Source organism: Rhinopithecus bieti, unplaced genomic scaffold, assembly GCF_001698545.2.
Source record: "Rhinopithecus bieti isolate Rb0 unplaced genomic scaffold, ASM169854v2 scaffold_3615, whole genome shotgun sequence".
Taxonomy (NCBI): domain Eukaryota; kingdom Metazoa; phylum Chordata; class Mammalia; order Primates; family Cercopithecidae; genus Rhinopithecus; species Rhinopithecus bieti.
In genome coordinates this window covers 2,155,226-2,175,139 of record NW_016804369.1, presented here as the reverse complement: position 1 = coordinate 2,175,139, position 19,914 = coordinate 2,155,226, and the positions used below count along the sequence as shown (strand labels likewise).

At 48.0% G+C, this 19,914-nt stretch overlaps 1 protein-coding gene and 1 long non-coding RNA gene across 2 annotated transcripts in view; one reads left to right on the top strand and one right to left on the bottom strand.

The window, feature by feature from the left end:
* Positions 1-2,409: 2,409 nt before the first annotated feature.
* RIMBP2 (RIMS binding protein 2) overlaps positions 2,410-19,914 on the top strand; it is a 234,357-nt gene continuing 216,852 nt past the window's right edge. Inside the window, exon 1 of the mRNA XM_017867548.1 lies at positions 2,410-2,469. The gene's annotated coding sequence lies outside the window, so the exon portion shown is untranslated. The remainder of the gene's footprint in view (positions 2,470-19,914) is intronic.
* On the bottom strand, positions 16,142-18,036 carry LOC108526712 (uncharacterized). The gene is made up of 3 exons (XR_001884591.1): positions 17,648-18,036; positions 17,373-17,491; positions 16,142-16,714 (listed from the first exon to the last, which is right to left on the bottom strand). It is a non-coding gene; the product is annotated as an uncharacterized LOC108526712 (long non-coding RNA).

Here is a 19,914-nt window from a genome sequence, read left to right as displayed (position 1 = left end):
GAATTCCTTAAGAGTTTACTCTGTGTAGCATGCTTGTTGCTTTTTATATTGATTTTATTAATTAATTTGACCTATAATAACTCTTTCTGTCATTGGCTGGACATCAGTCTCATCTTGATAATTAAGGATATGTTCAGTGCATGTCCAGATACTGACCTGTTCCCTCAATTCCGTCCCTTGCTATCATCTGTCTAACCTGGATAATTAGCCCTAAGTGCATTTCTCTTGGCAAATTCAGGAACTTGACGGTCTACTCAAGGAGTCATGAAAGCTTCGCGTCAATGGCTGTGTTGTATCGTTGCATTGTTCTATACCAGGAAATTTGGTTGAAGGGAAAGAAAAATCTCAGGCTGGGAGGACCATGAGTTCAGTTTCAAATTTGTCCTTCACTCAGCCCTCATTTTTCTGAACTGGAAAATGGTAGCAGAATTCGTGCCTCTCCCTGGCTCTTAAGCATCAAGGAACGTGAAGGAGGCAGACAGACAAACTTGCAAGTCATTCTTTGGTGACAGAAGATTGTGTCTGCTTCTTCCTGCAGCTTGGAAATGACGCGCCACACCTGAAGCCTGCAGGTGCTGAGGCCACATTCGATCAGACCCAAGCTTTGGGAGACCCCTGGGGAAACTTCCCACTTCCTGTCCTGAGACCAGGAACTCAGCAGAGAAACTTTGTGGTAAGTCGTCCTTTCTTTTCTCAGAAGCAGTATTCCTCTGTGTCAGTTAGGAGCTGTGTCTGTTCTTTCACAGTTTGCTGATTTATTCGAGGCATGTTTATCGGGTGCCAAGTGTATGTCCCCTAGTTAAGAGGAAGGAGTGGTAAACAGAGCAGATGTGGTCCTTACCCTCACAGAGAGAGGAACATCATGGGGAACAGCTGTGCAAAGGCCCTGAGGCAAGAAAGAACTTGATGCCTGAAAATCTGGGTGTCTGGAGCACAGATGGGACAGGTGGACAGGGCAGTTCATTCAGGACCTTAGGGCTGGCTGTGCTAGGGTATTGATTCTAAATCTGAAGAACAATGGCCAGAGAGTAGTGATTGATTTTAGGTGGAGAGTGACATGATCCAATTTTATTTTAATAAGATCACTCCCAGTTCTGAATGGAGGTAGAGGTAAGCGTGGGAGCAAAGAGGATTAGGCAGCGACCATGTAGTCCACATGACTGGCAAGGGCGGCCTGCAGGCCTGCACCAGGATGGTAGTGGACGTGAGGGTCATTGGAGAGGCCCTGGATGTATCTGGGCAGCAGGACCTGCTAGCCATTGTGATAGACTGGGCTGAGAGGGAGTGTAAGGGGTGACAAGAATGGCCTTCATATTTTGGCCTGGAGCACATGGCGGAAGGGGAAGACCATTTCCTAAGATGAGAAAGACTGAGAGAGCAGTAGAAGTGTGGGGAGATTCATATCCAGGTTTGCGCTGAAGCCCAGTTTTGAGTTTGAGTTACCTGACTGACACCTAAATATAGGGAAAATCCACAGTTTGACAGTCAGTTTCAGTGTTCAGGAGAGAACTCTAGGCTGGTTTCTTCATTCCTTGTGGAATGTTTGGTTTGAGATTTCCTGTGCAGAGGTGTGATCTGAACTCAGGGCAATAGTTCACCCCATGTAATCATGAGACAATCTTGGGTAGCAAGAATAACAGCTGCTGTTATCAAAGGTTTTCAACCCTGAAATGGCCGGCTCGGCACTGGTGGCACTGACTGTTCCACCTGCATTTGATCGTGCAGCAGAAGGTGAACCAGCTGGACCTTTGGTGCCCCTGCTTGGGCTTGGCAAATGAGTCTGAGTCTCAGATTCCAGTAAGCATGGTCGTGGTGGAGAAGATGGTGATGATGCCGGCGGTAGTCCTGGTGACGTAGGAGATGGTGATGATGCTGGCGGTAGTTGTGATGATGGAGGAGATGGTGATGATGCTGGTGGTAGATGTGATCGAGGAGATGGTGATGCTGGTGTTAGTTGTGGTGGTGGAGGAGGTGGTGATGATTTTGGTGGTAGTCATGGTGATGGAGAAGATGGTAGTGATGCTGGTGGTAGTCATGGTGATGGAGGAGATTGGTGATGCTGGTGGTAGTTGTGATGGAGGAGATGGTGATGATTTTGGTAGTGGTCATGGTGATGGAGAAGATGGTGGTGATGCTGGCGGTAGTCATGGTGACAGAGGAGATATGATGCGGTAGTTGTGATGGAGGAGATGGTGATTTTGGTGGTAGTCATGGTGATGGAGAAGATGGTAGTGATGCTGGTGGTAGTCATGGTGATGGAGGAGATGTGATGATGTGGTAGTTGTGATGGAGGAGATGATGATGATTTTGGCAGTCATGGTGAGGGAGGATGGTGATGATTTTGGTGGTAGTTGTGGTGATGGAGGAGATGGTGGTGATGCCGGCAGTAGTTGTGGTGATGGAGGNGACCCCTGGGGAAACTTCCCACTTCCTGTCCTGAGACCAGGAACTCAGCAGAGAAACTTTGTGGTAAGTCGTCCTTTCTTTTCTCAGAAGCAGTATTCCTCTGTGTCAGTTAGGAGCTGTGTCTGTTCTTTCACAGTTTGCTGATTTATTCGAGGCATGTTTATCGGGTGCCAAGTGTATGTCCCCTAGTTAAGAGGAAGGAGTGGTAAACAGAGCAGATGTGGTCCTTACCCTCACAGAGAGAGGAACATCATGGGGAACAGCTGTGCAAAGGCCCTGAGGCAAGAAAGAACTTGATGCCTGAAAATCTGGGTGTCTGGAGCACAGATGGGACAGGTGGACAGGGCAGTTCATTCAGGACCTTAGGGCTGGCTGTGCTAGGGTATTGATTCTAAATCTGAAGAACAATGGCCAGAGAGTAGTGATTGATTTTAGGTGGAGAGTGACATGATCCAATTTTTATTTTAATAAGATCACTCCCAGTTCTGAATGGAGGTAGAGGTAAGCGTGGGAGCAAAGAGGATTAGGCAGCGACCATGTAGTCCACATGACTGGCAAGGGCGGCCTGCAGGCCTGCACCAGGATGGTAGTGGACGTGAGGGTCATTGGAGAGGCCCTGGATGTATCTGGGCAGCAGGACCTGCTAGCCATTGTGATAGACTGGGCTGAGAGGGAGTGTAAGGGGGTGACAAGAATGGCCTTCATATTTTTGGCCTGGAGCACATGGCGGAAGGGGAAGACCATTTCCTAAGATGAGAAAGACTGAGAGAGCAGTAGAAGTGTGGGGAGATTCATATCCAGGTTTGCGCTGAAGCCCAGTTTTGAGTTTGAGTTACCTGACTGACACCTAAATATAGGGAAAAATCCACAGTTTGACAGTCAGTTTCAGTGTTCAGGAGAGAACTCTAGGCTGGTTTCTTCATTCCTTGTGGAATGTTTGGTTTGAGATTTCCTGTGCAGAGGTGTGATCTGAACTCAGGGCAATAGTTCACCCCATGTAATCATGAGACAATCTTGGGTAGCAAGAATAACAGCTGCTGTTATCAAAGGTTTTCAACCCTGAAATGGCCGGCTCGGCACTGGTGGCACTGACTGTTCCACCTGCATTTGATCGTGCAGCAGAAGGTGAACCAGCTGGACCTTTGGTGCCCCTGCTTGGGCTTGGCAAATGAGTCTGAGTCTCAGATTCCAGTAAGCATGGTCGTGGTGGAGAAGATGGTGATGATGCCGGCGGTAGTCCTGGTGACGTAGGAGATGGTGATGATGCTGGCGGTAGTTGTGATGATGGAGGAGATGGTGATGATGCTGGTGGTAGATGTGATCGAGGAGATGGTGATGCTGGTGTTAGTTGTGGTGGTGGAGGAGGTGGTGATGATTTTGGTGGTAGTCATGGTGATGGAGGAGATGTTGGTGATGCTGGTGGTAGTCGTGATGGAGGAGATGGTGATGATTTTGGTAGTAGTCATGGTGATGGAGAAGATGGTGGTGATGCTGGCGGTAGTCATGGTGACAGAGGAGATATGATGCGGTAGTTGTGATGGAGGAGATGGTGATTTTGGTGGTAGTCATGGTGATGGAGAAGATGGTAGTGATGCTGGTGGTAGTCATGGTGATGGAGGAGATGTGATGATGTGGTAGTTGTGATGGAGGAGATGATGATGATTTTGGCAGTCATGGTGAGGGAGGATGGTGATGATTTTGGTGGTAGTTGTGGTGATGGAGGAGATGGTGGTGATGCCGGCAGTAGTTGTGGTGATGGAGGAGATGGTGGTGATGCCAGTGGTAGTTGTGGTGATGGAGGAGATGGTGTTGATGCCGGCGGTAGTTGTGGTGATGAAGGAAATGGTGATGATGTCAGTAGTCATGGTGATGGAGGACATGATGGTGATGCTGGTGGTAGTGATGCAGATGGAGGAGATGGTGATGATTTTGGTGGTGGTAGTCGTGGCAACAGAGGAGATGGTGATGATGCTAGCAGTAGTCGTGGCGACAGAGGAGCTGATGGTGATGCTGGCTGTAGTCGTCATGATAATGGTGGTAATGGATCTGGCCAGTATGTGTTCAGTAGACCTAAATCCACACTCAGTCCTCTGATTCCTATTTTATGCATTCATTTTCCATAGAAGAAGGCAGAGAAGGTCTGATGTGAAACTTAACTGTTTCCAATGCAGGATATACACTTGACCATCATTTGTTTCTCATTACAATAGAACCACTAATCATCACTTAATAGTAAAGGCAGCCTCGTTGGAGGTGGGTCAGATTCCTGAAAAATATTTCAAAACCCTTTTGTTTTCATTTTTAACATAATGGTATCAGTTTCTTCAATGAATATAATTTATGACAATATCTTTATCTGTATGCCCTAAAAAGACAAATCGTATCATGAAGAACACTTTCAAAGAGTGTGTTTCAACTGAGTGCTGTGGGTTATTTGTAATTTTTTCCAGTGCATTTATTACACTTGGCCTATGGGATGCAGAAGCCAATCTGTTATCCTAGGGATCACAAGCAGATTATTTTGAGGGCTTATTACTTTCTTGATATTTTTAAATTTTGGTCATTCTGGGGTTGGAAGCTCGAGTGGAGTGATGTATGTGTGTATGAGTCTTTCCTATATTTGGAATGAGCTGGTCTTTTTTTGATAGATTGTTGGCTGCTTGGAATTGCAGATGCATCATTAAGCTATTGCATTTAAATTTAGCTCTTGTTCTCACTCTAGAAGGGAATGGAATGTTTGAATTATTTCCCCATGAAGGGAGGGCAATTAGAAAATAGGTCCTCATGACTGTTTGAAAGAGTGGGTCTAGTTCGTGAGTCTGAGATGGGCTGCACGTTTGACTTGGAAGAGGAGGCTCTCTGAGAGTAGCTCCAGTCTGGAGGAAGTTAGAGCTGCCTGAAGCACACCTCAGTGGCTGCTACATTTTAATCTCTCCAAAGGCAGCATTTCCTGTCTAAATCCACAATGACCATTCTCAACAGCTCCATCGTTTCCCTCCATCCAGACAGGTCTCAGCACCCCTCTGTCAATAAAACATATTAAGATGTGTATTCACAGATCCAAGTTGGAAAAGTTAACAACTTTCACAGGAGCTGAGTATGTGTGAGCAGGTTTAAAGTTATGCTCATTTAATTTGAACATGCCTAGCATAAAAAGATTAATGTTTAATGTAATAGATATCCTAATTACCCTGATTTGACTTTCACACATTATATGGGTGTATCAAAATATCACATGTACCTCAATAATATGTCCATCTGTTATGTATCAATTTAAGAAACCCAGATACATCAACTGGCGTGGTGGCTCGCATCTGTAATCTCAGCACTTTGGGAGGCAAAGATGGATGAATCACGAGGTCAGGAGATTGAGACCAGCCTGGCCAACATGGTGAAACCCCGGCTTTACTAAAAATACAAAAGTTAGCTGGGCGTGGAGTCATACACCTGTAATCCCAACTACTCAGGAGGCTGAGGCAGGAGAATTGCTTGAACCCGGGAGGCAGAGGTTGCAGTGAGCTGAGATAGCGCCACTGCACTCCATTCTAGGCAACAGAGCAAGACTCTGTCTCAAAGAAACCCAAATATAATCCTAGTTAAAGTGAATTAAATCAGTACAGTAAAATAAAAAACAAAATTATTTTACCTTGTCAGATTTGAAGGGCAGCAGATGCTCACCAAAAAAGTCACATCTCACGGAGATGTATAAAGTAAAACATTAAAGTCCCTTGATAAATATTTCCCGTTCCTAATTCCCATTGGCGATCATTATTAAGAGTCTGGTGTTTCTTTTCAGAATGCAGACCTTTCCCCATGCATCCACAAATATACACACACACACGTAATGTCTTGAGGTAAAACAGAGGCAGGTGCATCGACAAAAGTGGACGTGGATACACAATTCTATGTGTGCATGTCCAAGTACACACATAATCTGCTCTGCAACTTTTTTCATTACTTACGTACTAAATTTATATATTTAATTTGTAAAATCTCATGTATCTTGACTCTTCTACCAAGCTAACCACTGTCATCAGTTTGGTCCTTCCAAACATACGTGAAACTCTATCCTAGAATTTTGTGTGTGCTTTAAACAAAACTATATTTTTCTGCAGATTCGTATTTTCCATTTCCAGAACATTTCTCAGAGACCTTTGCCTGTTATTTCCTATGAGTACATTGGCACCCAACCTCAGCCTTGTAAATCGCTGTGTATCACCCAGCAGTGTAGCTATACTGAGTGTCTCAGCCTGGGCTCTCCTAGAGCAAGCCCAAGGTAAGGATTCCAGTAAAAGTGACTCACGGGGAGGTGACCCCAGGAAATTTTGGGAGGGGAGTATGGAAGTGAGACAGGGAAGGGCAGGAAGTCAGTAATGAGTGTGTGTTATCCAGCCAGTTGCCACTGTGGGTGATGGGGGTTCAGTCCTGCTGTGGAACCTCTGGGAGATTTTGCAATGTATGCTGTGGGATTATTTGCTTGAGGGATGAGGGAGCTGGGGTATTGATCTACCAGTACTCTTCACTTGGCTGAGGAAGCCTTGCAGGTGCATGGAGGCTCCAGCATGTCTTGCTTGCCCTGCATGTAGACCAGGCTTGGGTCTCAGCTAGACTGAGCCCCCAGGCACAGAAATGCAGGTGTTGGTGGTAACCAGGTTGGTGTGCAAGGAGTTGAGTGCTCAGAGGTTATGGGAGGCGGCTGATGCCCGCTGAAGGCACTTACTGCTGTTGATGAACAATTGTGCACTATGTAGATGCACACATAGATGACAACAGTGAACTAATTGTCCCATAACCATGCCTAATTGTTATCAGCACTACTGTAGGGAACACATTTGTCCATGCTCCCTGTGTACATTACTCTAGAATCTGTGCAAATGTGCTTCTACTTCAAGGGGTAGGGGCGAGGGGAGGGAGAGCGTTAGGGCAAATACCTAATGCATGTGGGGCTTAAAACCTAGATGACAGGCTGATAGGTGCAGCAAACCACCATGGCACATGTATACCTGTGTAACAAACCTGCACGTTCTGCACATGTATCCAAGAACTTAAAGTAAAATAAAAGTGCTTCTATTTGTATAAGTGTTGAAATATGTAGAAAAAGCTAAAGGGGAATACGTGCCGTGTGTTCATCATAATATGCTTTTTAAATTCAATAATGCAGTATGGAATTACCTCAGTCTTTAACAGTATTCAGTTGACTTTAGTTTTGTATATTTGTGTGTGTGTGTGTATCTAGTCCAGCAACCTGACTTTGTGCACTACAGATGCTTGGCCTATATTTGTTGAGACAAGAAACCACTGGTACTAGAAGGAAATGGCCCCACCAGTGTCCCCGGACCTTCGTCCACGCCATCTGTTCTTTCATTTTCCCTGTTAGATAAGTCATGTTATTCCTACCTGCAGGGCTTGATAGGCAAGAACTGTTTACTTGATGCCATGAGCTCTGGGAACAGAGATTACATCTAAGCGTTGAGCAGGGTCAGAGAGAGAGAAATCTGGTCTTCTGTGCCTTTTGTGGAGAATTTTGTGACTATCAGCCTAGTGGAGGCATTGCCTGAATCTGCCAACTAGCCCAATATTTCAAAGAGTGTTGTACAGGCAATAAAATAGACAAAAACAATCCACAAACCCTAGCTAGCTATGGTCATGTATTTATTGGAAAAATTATTAGGAAAAATATAACTAGTAGGCCAGGTGCACTGGCTCATTTCTGTAATCCCAGCCCTGTGGGAGGCAGAGGTGGGAGGACCACTGGAGTTCAGGAGTTTGGGGCCAGCCTGGGCAACAAAGTGAGACTCCGTCTCTATTATGAAATATATATTCATATATAAAAAATACTAGTGAATGATATGTACAATTAGCGAATAACTAGCGAATTTATATATAAAATAACTAGTGAATTAACCAACAGTTTTGTGTTAGTCATATATAGTTTCCTTTTTCAATATAATTACGTATGTAAAACACACGCTCATTTAAAGACAGAGGGTCAGTTAGTAGTTGGCACAGAGTTGGCAAAGCTTGTGATGTCTGGGGAATCTCAGTTCCCTGGAACCTCCGATGCAGCCTTGTGGGGCTTCACGGCTGCTCCAGCCATAGGCCGTGCCTGTTACCCAGGACCCAACCTGAAACAAACAGGCCTGCAAGTTCTCAGGGCTCGTTTTTGGTCAGGACCCCAAGACTAACTGTCTCGGCCTAATGTTATTTGTGCGGAAATGTCTAGTTAAAATGTCTTTTAATGTCATTACTCTTCATGACTAAAGCAATTATGTATTTTAAATTCCATTTAGTTGGTTTCATTTTGTTCTGTTATTATTTTTTAAAGTAGACAAGTCAACATGGAATGGGCTCTGTTTATATTGAAGTCTGAGTGCCGGTTACAGTCAAACGAGTCATTAGTGCTGTCCTGGGCCTGTCGGGAAGTGTGTGTGATGCTGGCCTGCTGGCCTCAGTACCGGGCTGGGTTCAGTGATGTCTCCAGGTTTACCTGCAAGGGCAGTAAAAGGGGAGAGTACAAATGTGTCTGGCAAGAGCTTTGGAAATGGCAAGGAAATAGTCACACTTCCAGCTATGGTACCCAGGTCTCGGTATCATCCATTTCACTCCTGCCTCTTGGTGAACTTGGGCCCTGGAATGTCGTTTACTTGCTCCTTTTGTTCTGCAGGACAGATAAATGAGGCTGCTGATATAGCCGTGTGCTCAGGCCTTGGGGCTTGCTATGCCCCGTGGTATTCTATTATGTGTGTCGCGGTCTTCAGATTTTACATGACGGGGAACCAGCTCAAAGTAGCCTCAGCAAAAACGGGAGTTCTTGACTGGTGAAATTGAAGAGAGGAGATTCTAGCTTCAGGAGTGGCTGCATCCAGGAACTCTGCCGATGTTTTTGGGAATCTCCATCCTTTTCCTCTGTGTGGTGTCAGTCTTTAATCAGTTCCTTAGTCATGCACTTGGAGTTCACAGGCCTGGCCCTGTTCCCACCTTGTATTATCGTATCTACAGTTAGGCCCAAAAAGCCAGCAGCACGGTGTACAACCATGGTGTGGGCCCCTGCTTTTCTCTTATGGGGAGGATCCACCTGGAGTCCATCACCCTAACCCTCACCTTTCAGAAGACCCATCTCCAGAGCCTGGCGACTGAACTCAAGAGTTTCCAACTCACCTAAGGTCACTTTCCAAATGGGAATGACCAGCTCCTGGGGGCTGGTAAAAAAAAAATGAACCCACCCTCACTAAGGGGTGACTTTGTCTCCTTACAGAGGTGTGTGCATGTTTTCAGGCCTCCCCATTCAGCCAGATCTCAAGGCAGGTTGCTCGCCTGCCCATGGCTAACATAACCATGCCAAGGACCGTTCACAGGGCTCACAGGGCTCAAGCCACACAGGTGCCCCAGGCCTGGAGTCTAGGTCTACAGGTTCCCAGGTGCTCACCACTGCTGGGTGGGGTGGCTGACTGCGGGGCACAGAGGTAGGTCTGTTACTGGGTGAATGGTGTTCCCTGCAAAAAGAAGGTTGGAGGCCCAGACCCTCAAACTGATCTTACTTGGAGACGAGGTCTTTATAGAGGTGACCAGCTTAAAGTGAGGTCATTAGATTAGGTCTTAATCTACTGTGACTGGTGTCCTTCCAGACAGGGATTTGGATGCAGAGAACACTGGTAGGGATTGGGGTGATGCTTCTAGGAGCCACGGAATACCAAGAATGCCAGCCACCACAGAAGCTGGGGAGAGGCATGGGCAGAGCCTGGCGCCAGCCTGAGGAACCAGCCCTGCCGATACCCCGAGCTTGGGCGTCTGGCCCCTGGGGACTGTGGGGCTGTGCGTGCCTGTTCTTCAAGCCTCCTGTCTTGTACTTTGTCATGGTGGCTGCAGGAAACTAATGTGAGGTCTCTGGTTGCAAGCAGCAGAACCTGGTGCTGGCCACCTAAAAGGGAAGGGGATTTGCTAGAAGGACCAATGGAGAGGGCCAGCGAAGCATCAGGGACCAGGAGCAGGCCTCAGGGAGGAGGAGAGCTGCAGGATGCCCCACCCAGGGTTGGGGGGATGGCGGGGGGAACAAGGGGATGGAGGGATGGGGGGACGGGGGGACAGGGGAATGGAGGGACAAGCTCTGGCCGCTGGTTCTTTTTTGTCCTTGGTCCCTCTGCTCACGATTTAAATTCAAGGGACTGATTGTTTAATTGGCAGCACTTGAGTCTCAGGCGCATCCCTTGGCTGGAGAGGATGAGGCACCGTGATTGTCCTCAGCAGACCACCTCCAGAGCAGAGCCAGGAAGCTCTGGCCAGAAGAGTGAGCCACTGCCTGGGAGGCCCTTTCCGACCCGTTGCTGCAGGGGTTTCTGGGAGCTTCTTTCTCTACATAAAGTCAAGTCTGCACACCACATATTGGTGGGCAGATTTCAGTGTAGCGCCGCACACCTGCTCCACGTGGGCCCTCTGTCTTCCCGGTGCAGAGCACCAAGGACAGCATGTGTCTGCAGGGCCACCTCTTTGCTGACACAATTCAGTTATTGACCCTTTAGGTGCTTTGACAGGCTGTCCACCCCGGGCCTGTGCGGTCTCCAAGAGTAACCAGGCAACGGAAACATTTGCCGCTGATAGACATCCACAGAGAGCAGCCAACTCCCCAGTGCAAATGAAAGGGCTTCGGATTAGGAGAGAAGGTTGATAAGGGACTGTGAGCACAGCTAGAGCTTCCTCTTTAACCTGGGGCCACGGTGTCTGTGCGGTCCCCTTGACAACACGCTGTGGCTAGATTAGAGATCCACATTGATCAGTTGCTGTGGAAAGAATAACACATGCGTGTGCATTTCCTGTTTTGTGTGAACATCTCCCAGACCCCTTACTACAGAATGGGGGCTTTCCAAAATCGCTACCTGATTTAGCATGGGTAACTCGCTTGCATCATCTCCACTCTGGACAATGGAAAGTTTTAGATATCTTTGAATTTGAAGGGCCAGTTTCCCAAGGAGTAAAAAAATCAATAATAACATGATCAGTAAAGAGCATAATGATTTCAGTCCTGGAAGAGGTGAGGGAACGAAAGCTCTGACGGTGTTGCATAGCCCCCTCCACTGCCTGAAATCGTGTGCGTTTGCGGTTTGTATGACCTGCTGTAATGTGGACTTCATTGAGGAAGGGATTTCACCTTTGCTCACTCAGTATTCCCAGTACCTGGAAAGCTGCTCTGAAAATAGTGCAGAAGTTTGTTGAATAAATAATTGGATAATTGAAGGAAGAAGTGGATTAATGAATACTAATGTAATGGGAAAACATACTTCTTCAATTTTGCCTATTTGGTGCCATAATTTGAAGGTTGCTTGCTACAAAGTAAGGGGGGTGTGTGTGTTTAACATGGAAAGTCCATCAGCAATAAAGCTGTTAACTGACTTTTGGCTTTTAGATAAAGACCCATTTGTGATGAAAGTCTGGGTAGAGGTCCAAATAGTCACCCTCCCTTCCTCCCTCCATCCGTTCTTTCCTCTTTTCTTTCTAGGTGGGCTGAGGCTTGCACTATTAGCCAGATCCTTGTACAACTGGGTGCAGCTAAAATCTCTTCTCCCATCCTTTTCATGCACAGTCTCCCATTTACACTGCTTTATGTTGTTGAAATTTTGACTTTAAGATCATTTACATTACAAAGCTATAAAGATGTTTCCGTCTAGGCACTTTTACGGAGGTGTTTTGCCTGAATCGCTTCCTGAGGAGCCTCCCAGCTGCCATCAGGATGCTTGTTCAGGTGTGGCTGTGAGCAGGAAGAGCCGCAGAGCTCCTGGGCACCCACAGCACTAGGCAAAGAGGTGGCCACACTAGCCCCTGGATGTGGCGAACCTCATCCCTCCCCACCTGCTGAACACTGGGACGTTTCAGGGAGGGCGAGAAACCTCAGACTGAAGGGAACCTGATCTTTTTGTCTTTACCAAGACGAGGGGGCCAGGAGGATCCTGCTGTGGGACTCCTTGGACCGGGGCCCATGGAGCGAGATGAAGATCCTACGAGATATCCCATGCTGTACATTGTCTTTAAAAAAGGATAATTAACACGTTTAACCTTCTAATCTGATGTTCTCTGGAAAGAACTTTTTGTGTTGACTTGATCAAATCAGGAGTGAATGTGATGAGAGGAAGGTGTTCAGTGCTGATCACATGAGGTATGAACGATTATTTAGATAATACATTCATATTAGGCCTGGCATTGACGCACAGTTACGGGCAAGCAAACTGCTTTCTAGGGGACTGGAGAACATCATTAACTCTTCATCTGCAAAATTGCTTTGGGGATCCGTGACTCTTATGAGAGTTAGACTTTCTTTTTCTCCTTTTTTACATTTAAAAAATGTGTGTGTGTGTGTGTGTGTGTGTGTGTGTGTGTGTGTGTGTAAAGACGAGGTTTTGCTATGTTGCCCAGGCTGGTCTCAAACTCCTGGGCTCAAGTGATCCTCCCACCTCAGCCTCCCAAGGTGCTGAGATTACAGGCGTGAGCCACCACACCCAGCCAAGTTAGATTTTTCTAAGAGTAAGGAGACCTGGCAATCTGAAAATCAACTGATGCAATCAACGTTTTTCAATGATTGGATAACATCTCCAAGTAGCCCAGACAACTGAGCGATTCCTGTTCTACCAAAATAATCTAATTTATGTGCATTCTGTGAATTCAGAATTGGGGTGCATCTGCGGACCTTTGAGGACTGAAGTGCTGGGCTGCTTAGCGTCAGGTCAGAGATACTCAGTCCAAGGCCCTTTCTGTTACTTTCTGAAGCTTCAGCTGAAACAAGAAGCAGCCCACCTTTGCTAAAGGAAAGGCCTCCTCCAAGCCCTTCTCAATACCTCCTGCTAAGCAGCCTCTAGCAGTAACTAAAGCCAGTGTCAGGTGACACCTACTTGTCATTTCTGCCTGGAGCTGTAGCTGGCCTAGGCCGGTGGGGCCAGAGCATTGATTGAACTCTCAGTTGGTGCCCCAGGGCAATGTGTGCTAGGAAAAAATGGAGTCTGGTGAAGGGAGATGGTGACTCACTCCTTCCAGTGAGGAGGGAAAGGAAATGTCAGCGAGAGTCAAGAGGGCAGGGATGACACCATTTGCATGAGGACAGACCTGGGTTCCAAGCCTGGTCCAGCAGCTCCCAGCTGCAGGGTGTGGGCCTGGGCTCTAGTTTAAGCCTTTGTGTCCTTGTGTGCTGGATGGAGGTGGCAGCACTAACTCGGGGCCGGGGTGGGGTGGCAGGGGTTGTTGGTGGCAGTGAAACACAGGAGACTGGTAGGGTCTCAGCACCAAGCCTGGCCCACAGGAAGCTCTCAGAACATGAGGTGTAAGGCTGGGGGTCCTGGAAAAATGAGAGATGGGGTGGAACCTCTCATCAGTGGAACATGGGGGGCTCTGCAGAGGAGGGGGGCCCCTGCACCCCAACTTCAGGTCAGCAGCTGATGCCAAGGCCATGTTGCAGGGATCCACAGCCCACACAAGCAGTCCCCGAAAATCCTTCCTTTCTGCTCAGGCCTCTGGCAGAGCTCTCCAGACCTCCGTGCTGGAAACCAAAGTCACCCTCTGACTTCTTCCTGTGGTCCTGCTTGTGCCCAGCCAAGCTCTTTCCTGGCTGCCATATGGAGATGTAGAAGGAGCTCTCCTGTCACTAGGAGAGACTCCAGAACACTGTACTGACCCCATCTCTGGACATTCATGTCTTCCTGCCAGCGCTGGGCTCTGCGTTGATGAGCTGGGAAGGTGTGGGATTGGGAAGATGCCTTAACTTCTATCTCACTCATTGTGTCCTAGGACGGTGTCCTGCACATATGGGCACTCAGTAGACATGGCTGATGGGTTGGGTGGCTTTTTCTATGCCTCAGCTTCCTTAGGTCTTAAATGGGTTTAAATATAATCCTGCCTTGTAGAAGGTTTGAGGAGAAACCAGCAAGCCCTCAAGAAGGGATTCGCAACTGTGGTAGTGGCTCAGGTGATTCTGCACTGACCCGAGCCAGGAGCCCTGCTGAACATGGCAACAGTCAGAGAAGATGAGAGAAGGAGAGAGAAATAGGGGAGGCAGAAATAAGGAGAGAAGAGGAGAAGGGAGCAAGACAGGGGAGGAAGAGAAAGAGACATGGCGGGAGAACAGATGGGGTGAGAAAGGAGAGGAGAGCAGGAAACCAGAGACAGAACGTGGCATGTGTCTAGTCGTTGTCTTCAGATGTCTAGGGATGAAAGGGGACACCGTGAACAGCTCCCCATTCATCTGGTGGGAAACGTGCAGGCGGAACGTTATGATCTGTAAGATGAGACATCCTTGCTCTTGGACACAGAGCCCAGCATGCAGGTTTAAGAATGCAAAAGACCGGGGGTGTGTGCATCCAACTGCGTCACTCTCCTGCCAGGCAGGGAGACTGGTGCCTGCCAGAGGTGAGAAAGCAAACGCTGTTGTCCAGATCATGTCCCGTCCCGGAGCAGGAGGGTCAGGGAGGCATCTGAGGGGCGTACAGGGACTTCTCCACATAGCTTGTCTGGGTGGGCTTGGGGGGGCTTCCAAGCATGATGGCAGAGGTTTGAAACCCGTGCCCACCACCACAGGAAAATACCTGTCACTGTTCATGAAAAAATGGTGCTGTTTAAACTTAGTGGGCATTAGTTTTCTTAATTCTCCTCTCCTAATTCTTATACAGTATCACATTCCATAGCCCAGGTAAGCAATGCATGTCCCTCCACCCCTTTCTTCCTGTCTATAGTCAAAGACAAACACCTGTATCCCCACAGCTAGGCCTTGGGGAGGTTGTTGGTTTATTAAAATGAGAATATAGACTAGGCCCAGTGGCTCACACCTGTAATCCCAGCACTTTGGGGAGGCTGCGGCAGGCGGATCACTTGAGGCCAGGAGTTCGAAACCAGCCTGGCCAACATGGTGAAAACCCATTTCTACTAAAAACACAAAAATTAGCCAGGTGTGGTGGCAGGCGCCTGTAATCTCAGCTACTCCGGAGGCTGAGATGGGAGAATTGCTTGAACGCGGGAGGTGGAGGTTGCAGTGAGCTGAGATCGTGCCACTGCACTCCAGCCTGGGTGACAGAGTGAGACTTCATCTCAAAAAAAAAAAAAAATCTATATATGTTTGTATATATGTATATCATATATACATTATATGTAATTATATGTGCATATATACATATATGTATGTAATATATAACATATATTGTATATTATATATTGTGCTATTATAATATATACTATATTGTATATAGTATATACAGTATAATATATGCATTATTATACGTATATGCATGATGTCTATATAATTGTATATGCATAATACACATATATATGTATATATACATAATATACACATATACACATGTGTATATATGTATATGAAATGTACATGTGTATTTATGCACATACACACACAAATACACAGCATCTGCACGTTTCCTGCCAAACAGGGAGCTGTCCAGGCTGTCCATTTCATACCTACACATCTGAAGAGGACTGGACACACAAGTTATCAAAAATATGTATATAAATATTTTACAAAATATTTTATAAAGTACATATAAAATACATGTATCATAGATACATATTTTTATATTTGTGTCATATATACATATATATTTTTGTATACAGGTATTCGATAACTTGGTTTACTCAAAAGTGCATCATGAACGTTTTTCATGTCAACACATAGAATTCTAACTTGTGATTTTGCATTGCTTCATTGTAACCTGTGGCACGGATACACCATAATTTTATTTGACCATCATGAAAAGATGTCCCTATGCAGACCGGCAAGATTTCCCCGTTTTCCTTTGCCTCGTCAGCGCTATGCTAAAGATCTTCATGCACACATTCTTGTGTTTTTTATTCTATGGAATCTATTTCTGGGAATCTCTGGGTCAGAGTCTGTGTCTGTGCTTTTTAATTACACCTTGGAGAGACTGCTTCTCAGAAAGACTCCAAGAATCAACATTCACACTGGTTCTGTATGGAGCGGCCTGTTCCTTTTTCCTTACACCCCAGTGCTCACTGATGCTGTGCTTCAGTTTTTCCATATCTAACGTGTGAGAAGTGTAGTGTTGTTAGAGCACAGGGAATGTGGTCGGTTTGTTTACATTGCTCACTGAACGTCTTCTGAGGATAAGGGAGGTTGGGCACCATGTTGGTAATTAATCACTTGGTTTTTGCTGATTCCTGGGGGTGCTGCCCCAACTCACGTTAGTCCTTGGCTGTAAGTAACTTCTGTTTCTTTATTGTGCTCTTTAAGGAATGGGAGCAATGGCATTGATGTCTTCTGCTTCCAATCACATAGTATACGTGCAACTGTGTTACCAAGTCTGAAGTGCTGTAAAACAAAGTGTAGGCCAGCCTGTTGCGTCAGGTAGGACAGCGTTCAGCTGCAAGTAACGATAGAACCTGCTAACACTGCCCTGCAGAGACCGGCCTGGCTTTTCTCATGCAGAAAGTCAGAGGCCACCATTGCAGGGGTGGCATGAGGTCTGAAAGGACCCTGCCTCCCTCCCTCTCTGCTGTTGTTGGGGTCCTGTGGTGGCTGTTGCACCTTCTGGCATCGTGCCTGTATCCCAGGTGGGAAGAACGGAAAAGGCCCACGAGGGTTGTCTCTTAATGAGACTGAGTTGTGTGTTTTTTTTTTTTTTTTTTTTTAACAGAGTCTCACTCTGTCGCCCAGGCTGGAGTGCAGTGGTATGATCTTGGCTCACTGCAGCCTCCGCCTCTCAGGTTCAAGTGATTCTCCTGCCTCAGCCTCCCAAGTAGCTGGGATCACAGGCACCCAGCTAATTTTTGTATTTTTAGTAGAGATGGGGTTTCACTACATTGGCCAGGATGGTCTCGATCTCCTAACCTTGTGATCCACCCTCCTCGGCCTCCCAAAGTGCTAGGATAACAGGCATGAGCCACTGTGCCAGGCCGAGACTGAATCTTAAGAAAGGGAGAAGTCTGTGCCAGGTGTTCCCTGCTTGTCTCCCAGATCCACCCTCTACCTCTTTCTGTGCTGTCCTCTGCCCGTGCGGTGGGGGGCTGGGCACACTGGACTTCCTCACTCAGGTTCTCTTGCCCCATGGCTTCCAGGTGGCTTGGCCGATGAGGTCGCAGCAGGAGCCTGGAGATGGCGGCAGGGGTATCTGTGGGTTGCCCACTGGCCCTCCAGCGGGGCAGTTGCAGATCCCACAGTTGCAGTGTCCTCCGCCTTGCTGACCTCTGCAACCTGCCAGCACTGCTGTCAACTCTCCCTTTGTCCCATCCCCTCCTTACTCACCAGGCATGGCCTTCGTTTTGTCCTGGATTCTGACAGATGCGACTTTCCAAAGGACATTCCTGAGGTCAAAAATGTCACCTAGTCATCCTTGCCAGCCGGGGAGCTGGGAAATGTATACCAAGGAAAGGCCAGGGAGAAACAGCTGGTGAGTGGTAACCCAGTGTCTAAGTAGCCTGGTGCAGGTGGCGACTACGGGGCACTGGAGACTAGGTGGAGGCTGTGTAATCATCAGGGGTTACCCGGGAGGTTCTGGACTTGGGGGAGGGTGGAGGGAAAGGAGACGCTGTTTCACCCATCCGGACTCCTATATTGCAAGTGACAGATCCCAGCTCAGCCCTGCAGGCTGTGTATCTTGCTTCACCCCGATGGGATCTAAGCCCAGAATAAGGTACCAGGGTCTGCATCCAGGGGAGCCTGCTGTGATGTCAGCATGGTTTGGTTACCAGGGAAGCCAATTGTTTAAGTCATAGAGCTGTGTTTGACAAGCTCCTCCCGGTTTCTCCCGGTTTTGCATTTACACTGTTTCCTCTGAAGTCTTCCCATCACGGTCTTCACCATCCTGTCAAGATGGTGTTTTAAAAATTATTTTAAAAAACACCATTTTTCCATAATGTGCTCTCTTAGCTTGGGTTGCTGTACAGAATACCCCAGACTGGGTGGTCCCAGGGGCTGGGCTGGGGACCCCCAAACCCAGGGTGGCTTTTCATTAACCCAGCAGCTAGGCCAAACTTTGTCTGGATTGGGCTTTGCACACAGCAGAGCAGCTCATGCACTGTAACCTTTCAACTCCTGGCCCGAGGGCTTGTCCAAGCCAAGTAAATATTCATACATGAGAGAGAAGGTGATGCTTTACGAAAAAGCCAAAAGCCAGATACCCTGGCCAACTGAAACACCCGGGGCGGTACTCGGCCCTCAGAAGGCCTGTTTTCACCGTGGAAGGTGAGGCTGATGGAGAGAACAGGTGGCAGCCTCTTCTCCAGTCTGGGCCGGACACAGGTCAATCCAAGCAGCTGCTGTCCTTGGAGGCCACCTCTCTGTCCCAGAGAGGTGACCTTGCGTAACTCTGAGCTGCGTTGTGTGACGTCCGAACACGTGCCCTGGCACGCTGTCCCTGGAGGACGCGGGTCTGCTGCCCAGATCCCCGCAGGCCCTATGAGCTCTTCAGGGCAGAGACTCATGACTTCTTAACTATCCAGGACATGCTTCTCAGAGGATGCATTGCACCTGTTTCAGGCATGAGTCCTGTGGCCAGTTGGTTTTCCCCAACTTTCTACTTGCAAAGCAACTTCTTAGGCCTGGGGTCCTCTCTTGCAGGTGCCCTGCATGACGGAGAACTTTTTCAACCCCACCCATTGTGTAACAGGCAGTGGGTGGACATGGGTTCTGTGTCCTGCTTGCCGGGCCTGAGGTGTTTGTCAGGTGTACAACTGAGAGCCTTGCAGACCAGAATCCAAGACTCCACAGCACATGTGTGCTGGGGCCAGACGCGAGCTGTTGAAGGAGAAAGCAGTCAGTGTATTTAAAGGCAAAGGGCTTCCTAAATTGAGGCTGTACAGGCCTCCTGGAGGTCCTAGCCCAGGCTACAGAGGTAAATCCTCTCTGCAGGAGATGCCTCGCCGCCAGCATGGTGGTGTCTGCTGCTTACGGTAGCCGACAGCCCGTGTCTTCCAGCCGAGGATCGGGGGCAGTGATGCGGGTAAACGAGGCGGCACTGGCTGCTCTGGCTTCTGTGGGAGTGGAAGACAAAAGGGCCCCAAATATCCCACAATGTATTGTCTGATGGAGGCTGCAGCTCAGAGAGATCGTTTATGGGAGGGACGTCATCATCAGGGAGGAGACTTCGGCTCCTGGAGAGCCAGGCACTGAGTGCTTCCCCACTGTGGGGTCTGGGGGAAGTGGGGACAGAGCTCATGGGATGGGGGGGATGTACAGTTCCAGGAGACCTGGGGGCTCTGCATCCCTGTGGTGCTGGCAGCGACGCCTGGAGGCTGGAGCCCGTGTCAGTGGCCTGAGGCTGAGTTCAGGCTCTGCCTGCTTTGGGCGGTGTGGCTAGAGGCACAACACTCCTTTCTCCTGCCTTTTTTGAGGCCTCCTCTGTGAAATAAGGTGTTGGATGAGACTCCCCAGGGTGAAGGTGCCTGGGAGCTTTTCCTGCTAGAGCTTTAGAAATGAGGGAACTCGAAGGCAGAGTGTCCAGGGACTCGCTGGGCAGCAACAGCCTCCAATGGATGCAAGTTTCTGAGACATTGCAGGTATTACTAGGGGGC